Source organism: Lygodium microphyllum, chromosome 27 (assembly GCF_053477565.2).
Source record: "Lygodium microphyllum isolate KBCC chromosome 27, Lygodium_microphyllum_v1.1.10, whole genome shotgun sequence".
Classification (NCBI taxonomy): domain Eukaryota; kingdom Viridiplantae; phylum Streptophyta; class Polypodiopsida; order Schizaeales; family Lygodiaceae; genus Lygodium; species Lygodium microphyllum.
The window spans coordinates 17,717,477-17,737,653 of NC_141161.1; the positions used below are offsets into that span (position 1 = coordinate 17,717,477).

Here is a 20,177-nt window from a genome sequence, read left to right on the forward strand (position 1 = left end):
CGGACAGGGGTCAAGTGTCCGATTTTCAAAAATCGGACAAGTGGTCCGATCGGACCAGGTGGGTGGTTCGATTGCTGACGTGTCCTATTCCGTGGGTCCGATTTCCTCGATCAGATGAAGCGTCTGATCGATGGGGTTGGTCCGAGTGGTCTAAGTGTCCAAGTGGTCCGTTCAATTCTGAGAATTATACACTGGATCGGGTGTCCGATTCCGCCGACCCGAACGCACTTTCGAGCATGAAATCGTCCAAAATCTTACGGTATCGATTATTACAAGCTAGAAGATTCAACAGGAATGATGCTGGAGTGATGGGAAAGAGATCTATATACCTGGGGATCGCCGATAGCAATGTAACTCGCACTGATTGATCGAAATGGGTCACCCAAGCTCTCTCTCTCTCTCTCTCTCTCTCTCTCTAGTTGCAAATGAGGGTTTCCTTGCACTCCAAGAACTTATACCCCTGCTGGACATTACCCGGATGTTACTGATCACTCTCCTTGCGATTCCTACACATTCAAATGAGCATTTCCCCCATTTCCCACTCGTTTTCCCCGATTTTCTCCCTGTTATACAGTAGCAAACCCTATGCCTCTTGGGTGCGATTTCCTAATGTTAGCCTACTCTAAACGCAACACGAATCGAAATAAAAAAATTGAACTAATTTCTCCATGTTTTCCAATCATCAAACAACCAAAATATCCCAAAATACTTACTTGTTTTGAAGATAAAAAACACCCAAACTTCCTATCTATCTCAAGCTCCGTTTCGGGGATGCATCCCCTACTTCGATGCTCGATATGAGGCACGAAAGTGCTCAAGCTTGAATCCGTTGGTCCCGACAAACTGAACCAAAATGTGGGAGCCTTTTCTCAACCACCAAGACCCACGGATCGCTTATTGCTTCAAGAGTTTCAAGCGAGCTCTAATGGCTATCTCTCACCTAGCCTACGCGCCGTCGATCCTACGAATGTAGTGAGCTTACCTTGATGCTAATGTGGGTAGCCTCCTCCCTCGCACACCTCGGTAGCTCCACGATTCTTGATGCTAGCTCAAGCATCCTCAAGCCTCCTCCATCTCCAAGCTCCATCCTCCATAGCCGCGCGCGCGAGAGAAGATAAGAGAAGAGAAGAGAAGAAGAGAAGAGGAGATGGTGAAGAGCTTCACCCACTTGATCCCTCACTCCCACATGCTCACTCCCTCACACTTTCACACTCCCTCTCTCAAGAGCACACACAAGCAAGAAGGATAGAAGAAGAGGGGAAGAAGAAGACTCCTTTTGCCACACACCAAAAGAATGAGCTTCTCATTCACTTTTCAACTTTATATACAAAGCCCTAAATCCTTTTTGGGCGGTCATCCCCTTTTCCCTTTTTTACATGGCCGGCCGTAGCCTCTAGGCCCTTTTTCCCATTTCCCACCATTCTAATTTATCCTATTCCCAACTAATGCGTACACTTTGCACAGGAGCAAGCTTGGCACTCTTTTACAAGGATTCGGGAGCGCTTCTACATTTAATGGTGCGCCTTTTACTCTTTTGCTGTCTCGGGGCGACACTGAGACTTTTCGGGGGTCGTGCTCGAACATTTAAATTTTCAAGGCACCTTTTCCTTCTTTTATCCTGCGCCTTTTTTTGCTCTTTCCTTTTTTTACTTTTTTTCATTTTCCCGCTCCTCTGTGTCGTGGTAAATACAGTAAACACTCAAGAAGGATCAAAAGGTGCCAACTTCCAAGTTGTGCTAGTGTTAGCCGGTTGTATACTGTGTAAGGAACCGTGATCTTGTTCCCAAGATCTACAAGTAAGAACTGGTTTATGTGTAACGGAGGAGCTTACTCCTTATCAATAATATAACTCCACAAGGGGGGAGGGGCTGGCCGATCTTCCAGTCCCTAGTGTGTTGTCAATCTGTCTATCTCTCTTTCTCTCTCTCTCTCACTACATCTTTCTTTTCTCTCATCTGTTCTCTCTCTGCGGCAACATAATATTCACTACATATCTTTTAAGTATATAAGAAAGTCGAGTGTGTATCTCAGATCTTATAACACCTTCCTTGAAAATCTTTCCATAAAACCTAACATTCCACCTTCTTCTTTTCTCTCTCAGTTCGAGATTTTGACCTTGTCTTCCCCGATATCTTTTGAATATATTCGAGAATCTTTTGATCTTGTATCATGTCTATATCTTTAATCAAAGAATTAATTTTATCATTCTTCTGTAATCTTAAATTCTTCTGGACATTTATTTTACGTTGAGTTCTCCCATCGCAAAAATCGCCTTTGTGGCGAGCGACTTTCCCGAACCCCTGCAGGAATCCTGTGCAACAAGGGGCCTTCTTCTGTAAAGATACGTATCCATATGACTATGGGAATAACCCTATGAATACAGAAAGGAGTCAAACTTATGGTACCATTCCTTAGGTGCTTGCTTAAGTCCATAGAGATTCTTTCTCAACTTGTACACTAGCTATTCCTAAGCACACAAAATATGATGTGATGTCACAAAGGAAGGAGGATTTGTCAAATAGATTGGCTATGTGTAACTCTTTCTTGGTCAAGAACTTATCAAGCAAGGGTTCATCTAATCTTTCTTGAAAGAATGATGAACCTGAGAGACATGATCTTGTAGTATCTAGGATTGTGTTGTGGGTTACTTATATGCTCGATGTAGTTGTCATGAGGTGACTAAATGCACATGCTATCTCAACCCAATGCATATACCCTTTCCTTAAGAAGTGACTCTCAAAGAGTTGCACCTTTGTTTTTGAGCTCTTGAATCTCAGATTGATCCTTGAGTTTGGTAGCTAATGAATAGGCAAGGATCAACTATCATGTTTGTAAATTTTTTTTTTGAAAATTTTTGTGATAGTTTCTTTTGTACAGGGATGTGTTTCTAGTATAGAGGCTCATTTTCCTCCCACCTAGGATACAATTGGATGATATGCTTGACCACATCATCATCAACAAGATCCATGTCAATCATTGCAAATACCTTAGCAAAGGTTCTAAACATCAAGCCTAGCTAGAGGAAGTATTTTGTAATAGGTAACTTTGGTTCGCTTAGCCATATCCTCCACCATTGTGCAAATAGAATAACAATTGTGATTCATTTTAAGGCTAGCAAGAAGAAGGGGCTAGGCACCACTGACCAAGAAGAGAGGTTTATTTGGGATCTTTGGGTTTTTGGTTGGCATTTTACTTTTTGGTTGATTAGATTGTCAATTATGTTTCAAGGTAGTTGAGGTGGTGATAGGGGTGATAGCTCGGTGATAGGCTATGTGGTTTGTTTTACTCTATTTTCTTGAAGTGCAATGCTCTGCATTGCATTGTTGGAAGAAGTTGTATCTTGACTAATGGTAGAAGTCAAGGAAGAACCGAGGTTTTTTTGGCTTACAAACCATAGTAGATTTGGGGACTTGTGCATCTAGAGGATTTGGCAAGGGCTTAGATTTGATCTTGTGAGTAGGGTTTGATAGTTATTGACCCTTCAACTACACCTTCACTTTCTCTTTAAGGTTAGGTTTAATGGTTTGAGTAGTGGCATGAGGTTGTTGCTATTGTAGTTCCCATCTCTATTTATGGTCGAGCATTAAAGGTTTTTCTGAATGGGCTTGGCCATGGTTGTGGTTAGATAGTTGGCTGTGGAGCACTTTGGAAGCCAAAGATAAATGACAACCTTGATAGTATCTTTGGATGACCTTGAGAAGGGCTTTGGATACCCATCATAGTAATATGTGCAATCTTGTTTGGTTTCTTTTCTTCCAATTCAGCCATTTGCATGATGGCTTGGTGGCTTGGTAATTGGTTGTAGGTTCTTAGCTTGAGTGTCCAACACTTGGTTTAAAAGAACTCTGTCCAATTACTAGCTACATGTTGAGGTGCTGGGATAGGAATGGTGGTTGGCATGCACCCTATAATTAACTCCCTTGGGTTGAAAGCAGAGATGACTCATGTGTCTGAGAATTGTAAGTGGATTTTTTTGTCAATGTAGTTCATATTACAATTCATATGGTATTTGAAGGGTCATCCTAAGAGTGTGTTAGTCCCTACCTCCTTCCTATTTAGCAAAATATAAAATAGGAGATAAACGATTTTAGTTTTCATTATAAGTATTGGTCTACATTTTCCCAATAAGGAGTAGGATTTGTCATTGTAAGACATTAATGCAAGCTAATTGTGATTGAGTAATGCTTTCCACGAAAAATATAGGAGGTATTGTAATAAGATCCCTTGTCAATCAAGGTATTGGAAACAATAACCTTTGCTACAATAATCAACCATACTTGGAGGTAGGCTAATGATAGGATGGGTTTATCCTTGAAGTTTAGATTACTAATAGAGTGATTGCTTTCACATTGCTATGTGTGGTTGTGGGAGAAAGATTTAGTTGAGACAATTAACTAAGTTGCATTTGTTGATCTAGTTGCTCTTATCATGTTTGTTTTGCCATCATGATAGACTGAATAGGGATAGTAGGTTCTTGAGTGGGAGATTCATATAGACAATGTGCTTGTGGATAGCATTCTTTGATGCCACTTTCATTGAAGTGCCCAATGATTCTATCAAGGTTTTCAATTACACATTCTTTGTCCTACTAATAAAGGGGAGGTAGTTAGGATCAAAGCCTTAGAGTTTGAGCTTTTGGTTGCGGTTCTTGATTGAATACAAATCATCAAATGCCATTTATCAAAGGTTCTTTATTTTACGTGCTTATTGAACCAAGCCTTTCGTCTGGTCTTCTTAGCAAGCAAGAAATGTGTAGCCAAGAGAGAGTTTCCATAAAGCATTCTAATTCATTTAGGTGGTTGCCCCAATCTCTTGTATATTCCCATTGTTCATGGACTACTATACAAAGACTAGGGACTATGAATGTGAAATGCATTATGGTATTGGTTCCATATGTGAGCCTAAAGGGAGTTTGTCCTATGGTTATCTTGTAGGTAGTGTGATAGGTCCATAATGCTATCATGAGCTTATGAGCCCAATCCAATATTGAGGTAGAATTTTTTTAACTTAATACATTGATAAGAACCTTGTTTGTTGATTTTGCTTGCCCATTTGCTTCAGGATAGTAAAGAGAAGATTTTTGATGGAGGACCTCTGGAGGACCAAGCATGTAGATAAAAGAGCTTGATGAACTGCATTTATAAAATGGGTTCCTTGGTTGCTCATAATCTCAATGTGGTAGCCAAATTAAGAAATGATTCCCTTCCATAAGAACTTGGCATTGTTTGGGTGTCATTCTTGCATGTGGGCCTAGCATTTACCCATTTTGTCATGTAGTGTATGGCCACAGTAATGGAGCACACTTGTTGAGCACTATGTAGTAAGACTAATGGGTACCATGAAATCTGTCCCCCAGTTTTTGAAGGGTGGATGAGAAATTATTGGAGAGAGCCCCATCTTGTCCTTTTGGATTGACACTTTTGTCAATTGGGAACTTTTTCCTCTTATCCTAATCTATATAATTGCCATTTTTCAACTTGTCACTTGTGACATGTGATTGGCCAAAAAGTGTTTCTTTCCCTTCTACACAACCACTAGGGAGTCAAATTCGAGCAATAATAGAAGCCATCAAATATTCTTCTTATGGTGAAAGGTTTGTTTATAGCGCTTGATGGTCTAGAAAAAGAAGATGAATGGTGTGGCTAGCAAATAATGGCAAAATTTTTAACCACATACAAGTTCTTCAGTTCCTCTCTTTTCATCATTGAATATTAATTTATGCATTGTTGAGTTGCCTACTTGGGAAACTCATAGGGAAGTCCATATTGTACTCATCAAGTTGGTATGATACTCCAATTATAGTTTTGGATGTGCCAATGTATACATGCGATGTTTTTGTCCAATTCAAGGCTTGTAAAATGGTTGTAATTACAAAAGCCTTTTTGAGAGATTCACAAGACGCTTGGCATTCCTTTGTCCATATTCAGGCATCATGAAGCGTACAGAGCGGTCTCACCTCGGTCTCACTATCGTAACATAATTCAGCACAAAGTGCCTACGGTATTTGGTATGTTCTAAGAAGCATTGAAAGGCTTTCAAGTTTCTAGATGTTGGGAGATCCATTATCACTTTGCTCTGCATAGTGATAGTTGCAATGGCATTTTTGGATCCCATATGGCCTAGGATGATGCCATGCTTAATCGAAAATTGACACTTTAGCGGATTCAAGGAGAGTTTGCATTGTCGACATCTTTCAAAGACTAATCAAAGTTCTCAATGTGATCCTTACAAATTGGAGTGAATGCAAAGGTTGTCTATGAGCACCTCAAGCTATCATCTCAACCTTTTTTCAAATATAGTACACGCTAATTGTTAAAAAGTGGTTGGAGCATTGATCAAACCAAATGTCATGACTATGTAGCAAACACACCCCATTCTGTGGCAAAGGCTTTGTACCTATCATCTAGGTGGACTTACACTTGGTTATAATAGGAAACCCTAGTCTAGAAGTTGTAAGATTCATTTCCTACCACTCTTGTGATTATGTGGTTAGTGTATTTTAGTGGATAACGGTCTCATTTGGTCATAGTGTTTACCTTCTTGTAGTTAACACATACTTTGATTTTCCTATTCTTTTTGAGTACCATGGGGATGGATATTTACCCAATTTGTATGGTTATTTTTAGATGAATCCTATTTGTGTCACTTGTCCAATTCCTCTAGAATATGGTGGGTATAGCAAGGATTCATGGGTTGCGGTCTTTTCTCGACTAGTTTGGCATCAGAATTTAATACTATCGTGTGTATTGATACTTGAGGGGATATCCCTTTGAGGTCTAAAGTGAAGTACATAATGGTACTCTTTGCATAGATTGATAAGCCATTTCTTGTACTTAGCATTGAGGTCTCCTGTAACATATAATGGTTGGGAGATTTTACTTGCTCTACAAGGTTCACCGCTTTTACCTTTATTGGTCCCTCAATGGGTTGATTGGATTCTCTTTCTCTCTTAGCACTAAGCATGATGATGACTTGATCTCCTTTCTTGAACTTCACAAATTTCTTTGGGAGATCTTATGGTTTTCTTGAAAATTTCAGTTTTAGAATTAGGGGTCTCTTGAGAGTCCTTGAGATTCTTTCTTTGTAGATAGATGAGGAGTTTCATCTTTGCTCTACAAGAATTTGTTGGTTGTGGCATTTCATGATTAGAACCATCACTTCCATCCATATCCAAGTTTGATTCTTTTGTTGTGGGTGGAGCATTGAAGGATAATTTACCTCTTTGTTCTACCATTGGCACTTCCAAGTTGGAAACGAGGTCCGATGGTTGTTATCCTATCCACTTGTAGTCAAGAACCTCTCCATTCTAACTTTGACTTAGTTGTGACTATGTCCACATCTATGAGTAGACTTCCCACATGGAAGTGCTTTGGATTAGCCTAGGTCCCCTCTATCATTTTGTCACCATTTGTGTCATAGTTAGTGGAGTTGATCTATGATTCATTATTTGTCTCACCTTCCATAGGTATGTCCTCTTCTACTTCACTTTCCTCATGTGTCTGCCCCTTACACTTACATTAGGGAGAAAAATAGGTTGTTGTGGTAATCAAATAGGACTTGATGGAGTTCAGTCCATTCCCAACAAAGATTGTTGAGGAGCTCAAAGATCAACAAGTTAGCTTTGGTCTTGCCTCAAAAACAAGGGTGCAGTCGGCTAATTATCTTTTGAAGGTCAAGTTTGATTTTGGGGATGAGATATCCTTTGGTGAGAGTTGGTGTTGCTAGGTCAAGGCTCAACATGAGCAGTGGATTTGACTTGGTCCCTAGCTGTGGGTTGATTGTGTGCACCATGGATTCTCATGCTCCTGTTTGCTAACTCCTATGCTCATAGACTTTGCAATTAGTTTCCTTCCTATGTGAAAAATAATTCCAAGTTGGTATGTATATCCAAGCTTGCTCATTCTCAAATCAATATATGAATCAATTAATGATTTTCTTGGCACAAGGACTATTTGCATCTCTTGCAACGTCCTAGAAATTGCATCTAGATTGATTGGAGTGGTTCTTCAGGTATTTATTTCAATTTGTACTGCATTCATCCTATTGCTAAGGAAGACTAGATCATTGCCTCAATCCTTAATAAGTTACACATTTCACATGCAAGGATGTCCAAGCAATAGGTCTAGTCAAATCCTATCATTACGACAAAGTTAAGAAAGGATTTAACTCTTGCAATCTTGACCAACCAGTCTTTGAGTACCCGCAAAGGGAAAATATTTAATCCTTTAGTGATGGTGAGGTTGAACTAGACTTGTTCAAATGGGAGGGTTTCTCTAAGCAAGAAGGATTTCTTGGTTAATGATGCTTACTCTAGCTTTTGTGTCAACTATTCCTAACCTTATGGAGTTGTCTAAGGCTATCATTGGAAGGATGGCATGATGCTTTACTCCTTTCCAAAAGCTATTCACACCAAGGCTCCTAAAGTCAAAGTTGTTGAGGTCATTTACCATTGAACAACCAATTATTAGCAAAAAATGGCAAGAAACACAAATTGAACAAGAAATAAGAAAATAGAGAAAGCATGTACGTCACAAGATTGGCTATAATCTCCCCCCATGCATGGATGAGCACCTCCCCCATGCATGTATTTATAAATTGTATTAGGCTTTTTTGCTCAAAATACATTGAAGGCATCTTTTTGTGCTTGTACTTTTCCTTTCCTTGCATAACTTGCTTCTGGCAAAATAAATCTAGCATAACATATTGAAAATAACTTTACATCCCAAAAATAATATTTTAGCATTGTTAAAACTTTTACAATAAATAAATCAATTGCATATGTGCCTATGCAAAGTCCTTGAACATATGAGCACCTTTATAAATATAGTATTTTCACATTATAATATTTCCTTGTTATGAAGCATATAAATTTCGCGCATTAAAATGCACGTCCCAATATTTATTTCACATAACACCGTGTAATAATATACTCATGACAACACAAAACACATTAGTATTCTTTCGTCTATCTATCATGCATAATGCGACCATTGTTGCATGTATGTGCTCGTGCAACAAATCACTGATAATGTAGCAAATAGACAAAATTTGCAACCAAGAACTAGGTTGACACATGTAGTTACATGGTTGGTTTTGGAAATTTGAATCTTCTATAAAAAGCAACATAAAATTAAGGCAAGATATTCTATTCATGTGGATATTGAAAAATTTACATTTCTGTCGAATGCTATTAAATATTTGCTTGGAGTTTGAGTAATGATGAATGTACTTAAAAATAAATTTTTTGAAAGGCATGGATGATATGAAAGTGGGGTAATTGTACTTATTTATTCAATGTCGAGAAAGCATGGAATAGATTATGTACAATATATTTGTATGCTAAATCAAGTTTATTCTCTTCAAAAAGTGATTTTTTTAACATCTCGTTGTGTGTCCACATAAGTTGTTGTAGTCTATAGTAGTTGCATACTTTTTTAGAATTGTGTCTTGCTCCAAGTTCCTAGCCTTCTCTATCTACTAGCTCTAATCTCAATGTCAACCTCAAAATTTTCTTCAAATGGTTGATAGTTATGGATATCTTTATTTATTTTTTTGACAGGTTTTCTTTTGTATTGGTGGAGTCTTTTTCAATGCTCATTGTGTGGCTTACGTGGACCTTTCCATTTTGTTTGCATCTAACACTATAGATGATGTACTTGGTATTGTTTCTTTGCATTGCTACTTTTGAAATGGCTATTGCTTAGAGTTGGGGTTGGATGATATAGCTATGCTTGAGCCAGTAGCAAAATTTGTAGTGGTTGAGTATTCATGTGGGCCCTCCACAATACTAGTAATGTTAGGTGATATGGCACAACATTGTGGTACTCATCTTTAGGATGGTAGTAGATGTACCTTGGGTGCTAGGGTCTATTGTTGGTTCTGGATTGTTGTGTGTAGAAAATGGAAATGTGTACTTGCATTTTCCATAGTTGCTAGTACATATCATGTGTTGTGATACTTATAAAGTTGTTTTGCCAAGACGAGGGCTCTTAGTTTTGTATCAAACTGTATTAATCATTATTTGATGGAATATATGCATAAGTCTCATTTGTTGTATTATCAATGTCTACATAGTGCAACTTTAAGAAACACAATTTTAGTGAATTTGGGAATCTTTCAAGTCCCATCTTCACTATCTAGAATATTGGGACTCCTAAAAGACATATTCAAGCTTTCCAAAGCTATCATATGACACACCATTGGAAACCTTATAAAAAATGGAATCTATTGAGCTATTGAACAATAAATTTGGACCAATGATATGAGAGTTATAGCAAAGAGAAGGTTTTGACCATGAGTCCTAAATTGGTGAAAAATTTCCAAATTCACTAATAGTGTGTTAAGATGATATGTGCACGCAATGAGTCATCGTGTTGAATCTTCTACTTGATCACATAATGCTAGATGAGTCCTATATAAGCAGGTTTCCCGATGATGTATTGATTGAAAAACAAGTGGAACTTGGTGTGAAGGTGCACTCGATAGGGCAATCATTCCATGAGAATTCTAGATCGAATGCCTTTGCAATGGCTTCCAATGTGTTGATATCAACCCACGTTGTATTAGTCACCTCATCTATAGTGAATGTAAGAAAAAAGTAAGGTATGCTCCACATGTTTACCATTGTGATAATATATTGGTGCCAAGAAGGGGACCATGGTATTGATGTAGGTATGTCATGATGGAGTATATGCCTAGCTGCTCTGCTCTTCACAATCAATATAGCATGTTTTACTTGGTATAAGATTAAGATATAAGGCTTACATAAAGTATAGACATAGAATAGCGTTGATGTGTACATCTTGATGTTTTCACTAAGATACATGTTACCATCATATGCACCACGTCCAAGTGGAAATAGGAATGGGAATAGTGCATTCTCCAAGGTGATATCTCGGCAGGATGAGCTTGTTGTAGGTAAGCTATTTGTTTTGAATGTTGTTGTTCTTTGTAAAAGTCGATTGTCACTCCAAAGTGCATGGAAATGAGATCATTGTTGGTACACATACAAGTGTGCCTAAAAATGTATGCAAAAGTACTTAAGCTACATGAGAATGTGCCCTAACAAGTGTACTCATGTGGACATCCAAGAGTGTAGTGCTCTTGTGCCCTAGGTATGTGTGAGTACAAGTGCCCTAACATGTGTGTAGAAGCACTTAAGCTACATGTGATTGTGCCCTAACAAGTGTGCTAATATGCACATGAAAGAGGGTTGCTTATGTGCCTGAGGTATGTCTGAGTACAAATACTTGAAGACGTGTGTGTACTAATGTGGACTAGACATGTACCTAAGTCCACTAGATATCATACATTTATGAATTGTCCTCTCGAGGACTAGTGCATGTGCATATGATTGTAATGTTGGTGTGTACACATAGCATGTGTTAATGCATGTGGTTAGGACTTAGTACATGCGATGTTACCTTAGTGCTTGTGGTTTAGCCTTATATGTGTTTCCAGGTGGCACCTGCATGAGGGGATGAGTGCCTTCAATGGTTCTCCCTACCACACATGGAAACATTATGTGTGATAGGGTGTGAGTATGATGACATATGCATGCCATAGTGTGTGTATGTGGGAGTGCAAGAATGTATACACATAAGATTGTACTAATTAGTGTGTACATGTGCACCTATGTGCTCATGTGCATGTGCTTGTGTACATGTAAGAATGTGTACACATAAGATTGTACTAACTAGTGTGTGCATGTGCACCTATGTGGTCATATGCATGTGCTTGTGTGCTCATATGTTCATGTGCCCATGTGATCATGTGGACTTGTATGCGCTTATATGCAACTATGTGTACTTGTGTGCATATATGCTCGTGTGCACTTGTATGTGCTTGTTAGCACTCAAAATGCACTATATACTTTATCTTGTATTTGGCATATGACTGTATCTTTAGATGCCTTGAATTTATCTTCACATTAGCCTAGTGCATGAAGAGGCATATTATCGCATGCATTTTGAGGGAAGTTAGATCCATGTGATGTTCTTGGGGAAAGAAAGTTGAGAAGAGAGAAGAGTTATTGTCCATTATTCTATGCTTGCCTTGTTCATTTATGTTAGCATGACAATGCAGCTTTTCAAAAGACAACGAGACTCTCTTTGTCATTCATGATGTTTCTTGAATATTTGTACCATTTTCTTGAAGTTTATTTGCTATTCATTGTCATTTCTAGTTCAAGAAATTTGTGGGATGAATTATGGATCTTTGTGAGCATTTAGATAACATTTTGTATTGGCTATTATTCTGGTTTGTGTTGTATGTTAGAGCAAGCCAATACACTTTAGTGGTCCTAGCATGATGATGCTTGCAACAAAGAACCTTTGGTTTCATTCAAATTCATGGAGCATTTAAAAAAGGCATCAAGGTCAATGTCTAAAGATTTGGTGTAGTGAAGGATTTGCACTATTGTCACTACTATCCAAGCTATTTCATCTTTTTGTACAAATTTTTTGACATCAATCAAGCCCTTACAGTTTCCTTTATATTGTGTTACATAGCACATGTTGGTTTTAAGCACATTTTCCTCTATACAAGTAACTTTTCCATCAATGATAGTCAATGGCCATGGATGGAAACAATGATGTATTCCATGTGTTGGCTATTGCAGATAAGTTGGATTGAACTGCCTATCTGTTGTGGGCTTATATGATGTGTCATGTATTGGTTGCAAAGGGAAATTGGAACATTGTACATGGAATTAAAAGATGTTGTGGTGGTATTTCAAAAGCTGCAAGTGCAATAGAAGCAAAAGAAATAGTTGCTCTTGAGGATGCTACAGGTTTTAGTGTTGCTCCACTAGAGTGCTACCATCACCTACTCATGAGACTTATTGGGATGGTAGAGATGTTGAGACTCATGCTTTGATTGCATTGTATGCTAAGTGTATAATAATTCCACATACTTGATCACGCAAGATAACTAAGGATGCTTGGGATACTCTTGCATGCCTGTATCAAGGAAGAAATGAGGTTTGTGTTGCTTACCTATGTAAGCAATTATGAGAGTGAACATATGGATGAAGGTGACTCCATGGATAATTTTTTAACAAAGATTAAATGTCTTAAGGAGTAGTTGATTACTGCAGATGAGTTCTTGTTAGACAATTTGCTTGTGCAGATTGTTCTCGATGGTCTTTTCGATTCTTGCTAGAGCTTTGCATCTATTCTTTGTTTGATGATGAAAATTAAATCTTTATCATTTGATAATTTGGTTTCTGTTTTGTTACAAGAAGAATAATCTAGGAAAAATAGGTCCATTATGTGTGTTGTAGATCAAAATTTTGTAGTTAGTAAAAAATGTGAAGGTAAAGCTTCCTCTTTTGTTAGTAAGTAGAAATATGCAAATGCTTCTTAGACAAAGAAAGGCAATAAGGATGAGAGGAAAAAAGGAGAGTTAGATGTTGTGTAGGTATTGGAAGACAAAACATCATGTCATAAATGACTATTCTAAATTGGCTATGGAAGAGACTAAGAAGAAAGAGGCTAGTATGGCTGTTTCTAGATGCCTCTTACTAGGTTAGAATTTGCAAATGTTACGTATAATAGAGGATGGGCATTTAGTATGCAACGAAGTTATAACTCTTATTTACATGATTTTTGCATGTTTTTTGTGGATTCATATGTATGATAGTTTAATAGTGGTTCAATGAAGAATATTACTTCTCTACATAGTCTATTAACTTCTCTCTTCAGCTTACCTCCAAGGGCAATACTATGATATGTGCTAATAACAACTCTTATCCTTTCAAAGGAGTTGGAAAAATAGTTTTTATTGTTGTTAATGGTAGTACTTTCACACTTATCAATGCTTTCTATGTACTAGAGATTAAAAAACATTTATAGTTGGTTTTTGTGCTTGCTAAGATTGGCTTGATTTGTGAAGTTTGTTGTTGATGACATATGATCTCTCTTGTAGTGATACGATTATTTCTTGGTTCACTATACCATGGGCTATATAATCTTAATAACTATGGAAAATGCATGGAAGAAATGACATGTGCTGTTGCAGATTCACATGTAGCTTTAGACGCAAACCTTTGTCATACATATTTTGGTCATTTGAATTTTGCTAGTTTTCATGTCTACAAATTTTTTATATATGTATTTATTGCCTACTCTTGAGGTGCCTAGAAACACATTTGTGAAGGATAAATACTAGATAAAATGTAGGTCCTTTATTTCCAAAAGATGGTTCAATGAGCTATTTGTACTACTCCATGCATGTATGGGTATATGATTTAAGTTAAGTCTAAAGTATTTTTGTGCCTCAAGCAGTTTGTTAGCATGGTTGAAAATTTGTTAGGGTGAAAAGCGGGCACCCTTCGTTGTTTTGATCAAGGGGGGGAGCATATGTATAAGGAATTTAATGCATATGTGGTCGAATGTGGGATAAAACACTAATATACAATGCCATATACACCATAAAATACAATTGGATAATTGTATTAAGAATGAGATGTAGATCTTTTAGCTAGGAGAATGATGCATCTTTGGCATGGATGTATGTTTTCCTTGCCCATATAAACTTTCCTTAGAATTCTAATCAAAATAAATAGATCTTATTTTTCATTTAAAAAAGATTCAACATAGTAAGCTCTCAATGTTGGGAGTGGTGTGGCTTTATTAGGTTAACTTGAAATAGAAATTGAGGACATTACCCTAACAAGCTCTAATAGTGAGAGGAGGATCAATTGCCAAATTAATAATCGAGGGCATTACCCTAACTTGAGAGGAGGATTAATTGAAAAATTAATAATTGAGGACTTATGCTAACTTAAATTAATAATCACGGTGGTCATTACGCTAACATGCTCTAATAGCGAGAGGAGGATCAATTGGAAAATTAGGAGAGTAGTCTAGACCATGGATGATTATGCTAAATCAACCTAAATAAGGAAATTATATAAGGCATTGAATCGATAAAACCATAAACACTAGGAACCTTAAGATCAAAAAATATATTAGGTTCCTTTAAGATTCAATCTATTTAATCAACATAAAAATATGTATTTTCTTAGCTTATGGGACTTAAACAATAATAAAATAGATCCTAGTATAATGAAGTTATTAGATTTCCTAAATAAGAAAACCCATGACATAGTCCTGGGAAATTAGATTAGTAAATCGATTTAGGTGAAATTTCAATAAGATAATTAATTCTTAAAGTAATAATCCCTAAATATCTCACTTGAAAATCTAAGAAACCTAGCATAGGCTTATATTTTAGGATGCAAGAATCGCCCATCATTGACATGTAGTTAATTATGGAAAAATGGAATCCCTATTGAACTTGAACCACATTCTTAGAATTCTTCTTAATGATGAAGCTTATGGAACCTATTCCTAGTAGGAGTACTAAAGAAATAGTGACCTTTAATGTGAGTGTATTGAATACTACATAATTTCAAAATAGTGCCTCAAACAACATTAATTTATTTTAAGTGCCTTGGATTACTTGGACCACATGAAGACCTTTAGGCCTAAATAAAGGATTGAAGTTACACTCAAGTAACCTTTGATAAATAGGTTTGGAAATTTATCTCAAAAAGTTACCTTAGGTCCATGCTCAAATTCCTTGCTCTAGATAAAGGAACTCCTTGACAAAAATTGAACTCTGAGGAACTTATTAAAATTTGAACAATACACTAATGAAAGCCATTCCTAAAGGGGGACGGGTTAATTGGATATGAACTTGCCATTTTAGGTCATCGAGTCTAGATAGAATCAAGGGAAAATCTAACTCGACCCTTAGACTTACCATTAAAAAAAAAGGGTTTATACACTCCTTGATTGCATTAATGAGATGAAGTTTGTGAAATGACTATTGTAGCTAAGATGGAGACATAATTGCAAGTTAGATTATGAGGGAGGGTGGTGGAGGAAGATGGATGAAGTGAAGAGACTTGGATAGGAAGGCATGGATGAGGAAGTATGAGTGGATCAATGCTTGACATTGCTTACAAGTTAGTACTTCCTAAGAAGAGCAAGGCCATAAGTAAGGCAAAGAGTAAGAGATGTTGCCAATTCAATCATCATATGAACTTAGATGAAATTTCATTCTTCCCTACCATTAAAAATAGTGTATATATAGGTTCATTAAGGGCAAATGACTAATAATTCCTATATAAAGGGTGCACATTAAGTGGAACATGCCTATGCCACCTCAAAACCAAAGTGATTCTATGGTATTGGACAAATATGAAGAATGGTGTGAAATAAGAAAGGGTTGGGTTAGGGGGATTTTGAGTAAGTAGATGGTTGAGGATTTTGAGTGAGTAGATGGTCAACGGCACTGATAGGTGGGTGGAAAATGAGAATGGGATCCATCCATGCTAGGCTTGATCCATAAGGGACTATGATTGGGTGGAGAACTCATTTTGTACTCATATTGCTCAATTTACATAAATAATAACAATCAAAATTTGCATATGTTAGCTTGAAAAGCAACATATGTGGAATATCAACCCAAACTAACATATACTTTCCTTTATTAAATAGTGTCTGAAGTAGCAACTTGTTTACTTTAAAGCAACATGTTGTTTTGTGATCTACCAAAAATTATCCCTTTTAAAAAACTCAAAAGTGCTATATTTTCAACCTTGAGAGTAGAATTTAATATTGATAAAACTACATGTTTGTACGTAACAAAGAAGATGTGAACTAGCTAAAGACATAGCAAATGGTCAACACCACTAATAATTGGGTTTGGAATGAAATCCATGAATAGTAGACTTGAAATTTGTAAGAGATTATGCTTGGGTGGAGAACTTACTCTATGTGCAAGTATTTTTTCCAATTTACATTGGTAAAAACAATCAAACTAGCATGCATTTAGCTTGAGAGAGAACTTCCTAACCACTCTACTCATTGTGTGTGGCTTCTTCTTTGTGAATACTTTGTGTATGGATTTGTAGATGCATTATGCATGTTAGCATTCACCTTCCTTGCACCAAAAAATAGTACAAGAAGTTGTTGCTTAGAAATGCCATGTTATCGTTTTGTTCAACACAAGAGCTCTGGTTGTGAAAATCACACATTCTAGGGCTCAAAGCAAACCTAATGATGTGATCTAACATTTTTGGTCACTTTAAAGATTTTCGAATACTTTAAGTCATTGTGTGACAAGATTTACATGTCTTTGCAAGCTTTATGGAATATTTGTAGGTTCATGTGATCATAATCCTTTACTATTGCTAATGATAATGACTTTTTTGGCATGCTTTTTTGATGTTGAAGATAAGCTTGATGGGACTTCTCACCCAAATGAACCAAGCCAAGAAATAATGGAAATCAATGTTGTTGTTAACAAGAGGCCTAATGGGTGTGCTATATGCACACAATCAAATGCTATAGATGCAAGTATTGCCTTTTATAAGTGTTAATATCCTATTTTACTTGTATAAGAGCAAGGGATAGAAATGACACAAATAAATAGGTTTATTGCATTTTGGTCAAGTGGCTTTCATACATTCATTTATACATCATAGTGAAACATGTATGGGATACACTTGCTTATTGTGCATGTAATGGTAGTAAAGATTCTCTAATTAACATATTTGAGAGTGACCTAGAGGGTTAGGATGGAAAGAAAAATCTATATGTACAAGGAATGTTTTTGGAGTTCTAGGATACCTTGGTAGGATTAGGTGTTTCTCCCATGATTTAGATGGACTATTTTTGCTATTGCAAAAAGTCAATTACTTGCCCTTTTCATTCACAAAGTTGGAAAACTATCTCCAAAGCAAAATGCCTAATGGCCTAGAAGTCACAGGGTTGAAAACATGTTTATGCAACAAGATTCAAGGTGTTAAGAGGTGCCCTCCAATAGTGAAAGTTCATGTTGTTTGAAATTTGGATATGTTTGCATGCTTGGATGTGAAATCTTATTTGCTCATATGATTCTTGAAAATGTTTATTCTATGAAGTCGTTTTAGCAACCCCTAAACTCTTAGAATTTATTTCTCTCCTAGTTCAAATAGTAGATTAAGAAAACCTTAAACAAAAATCAATTAATTAAAGGTTGAAGGAGAAGTTTGTGGCTTATGGTTTTGGCTAAAGCTTCATGTGATAGAGAATTATGTAAGGATAAAGTGTATTAGGCTTGTGCAAAGTCTTATTTATGGAGGTCATTGTATATGGGATATTTGGTAAAAGAAATTGGTTGATTGACCAAACAAGGGCCATGTGAGTGTAGTGGGAAGATACCCTTGAGAAGTTAAGGAGCTTGGAGCAATTTAATAAAGCATTGAGGTACTGCAAAAGCAATATGCTACTCTTTAATGCTTATTACTAAAAACCGATCCTTTTGTTCCACAAGCTAAAATTTTACTGCGAAATAGCTAAAACGGCCGTCATACGATGCTAAGGACACGTTCTTGTTTCGACAGGGTTAATTAAATACGCTTCTAAAGAGACATAGAAGGAGCGTGTACAAACCTATTAACATAAAATTCCAAAAGGGGTGAAGCCCGCCATGTGGCTGCTGGGATTCGAGCCCAGGTCTCCACGGCCACAACGTGGAATTCTAACCACTAAACTACAGCCACGAGATATAAACTTTCAATGACATGACAATGTAGATTTTTAACTACTTTACCGTCTTTTACTTGCAAGACGTAGAAAAGGCGCATGCGATCAATGAGCATCGATGCCGCTATTCATGAATCATGACGTTTGAGAAAGCGGAGTCATTTTTATCCATACATGTACCCTGAATCTCGGCCATGATAAGCTTGTGGTTTGCCTATGAGAATATGATTAGTTCATTCGCATCATGGTGGTGGCACAAAACACAAAAGTTGTGGAATTGAGTAGAGGTGCAAACTACTTGGAAGAAGACTTGCTTGTGAAAACCTTTCTATGCTCATAGCTATTGTCTCGTTATGTTTCATTCTTCTCTAACGTAGTTGAACGCATCAATAAACTTATTTACATCTAGAAAACTTTTATGCCCTAATGACACCTCAAAAGACAACAAGTGCTATGTGCATTAAAGCATTACCCTTTGTGTTTTTTGCATAATATAGTTTACTTGTAGATGCATATATGAAGAGGTGTCATAACAAAATTCCAATGCTACAAATACATTAAAATATCATTTTTTGTTAGCATTAGATGCCAATGTGTAGTGTGGTGCTATAAGGGGCGAGCAAGTGTGCTATAATGCTAGAAGCCACATGGTTGGTATTAGTTAAGAGGCCAAAAACATTTAGAGTAAGAGGTTGACACAAACAAGGGCTAATTAGGAGATGGTAGTGGATGACTATAGGCCAAGGGAGAAATACAAGGGTTAAGGCATGCAAGCTATGCAAATGAGCGAGTGTTGATGTGGTTGGAGGAGAGTGTGGGGGTTCAAGTCACATAAAGGAATTGGTGGTGCCACAAGAAGCTTGAGAAGGCAATGATTGCTTTGCTTCCAAGAATAATTCCTCTTTTGGCTATTGTGGGACAAGGAGACCTCATCTTTTGGCTAATTGTTCGATAATAGATTAAGAAAAATGTCAAAATGTTTAAAATCAATCTCCTAACTCAAGGTAATTGAGCTAATTTTCAAGCAAAATACCATCGTGCTATTGCATAAATACATGCCCTAATGGGCAATGCTAACGAAAGTTGGAGACACTCCTCTCTTTTGTTTCCAAAAGAGCATGCCTCCAATTCACTCTATTATGAAGATTCCTCTTTATTAGAACCAATTTTAAATCTTCTTCCATAGAGGGGCAATCCACTTGCAAGGCCAACATTGATGGTAAGGATATTCTTCAACATCATATTTAAGAGATAAATATTAGCAATAGGGACCCGCTTGGACATCCTATTCCAAGTAATGGCTTTCAACACTATCATCTTTCTAGGTGCATGTCGTGAACATTTGTTGCCAAGAGTTAAAGATAGAAGGAGCTATTTCAAAAGCTTTAACACTAATCTCCTCAAGGTTAATCTTTGGGCTCGGAGTGCACTCTAATAGCCCACGACCCTTACTTTATCTTTGCATCAGTACACCTACTATTTGAATACTACAATCGAAGCTTCCTTTTGTTTGTGAAGACAAGGAGTTGGGTAAGTAAGTTGTTTTGGAGAAAGCCTTGACTAATAAAGTGATGATCAATTGAGTGTGGGAATTCTTTAGTTCCAAGGACTTTTCATAGACCATTGTAGTAATTCCCC

General features: G+C 37.1%; 1 non-coding gene across 1 annotated transcript; it reads right to left on the reverse strand.

The window, feature by feature from the left end:
• Positions 1-18,484: 18,484 nt before the first annotated feature.
• On the reverse strand, positions 18,485-18,556 carry TRNAH-GUG (transfer RNA histidin (anticodon GUG)). The gene has a single exon. It is a non-coding gene; the product is annotated as a tRNA-His (tRNA).
• Between the last annotated feature and the right edge of the window lie 1,621 nt (positions 18,557-20,177).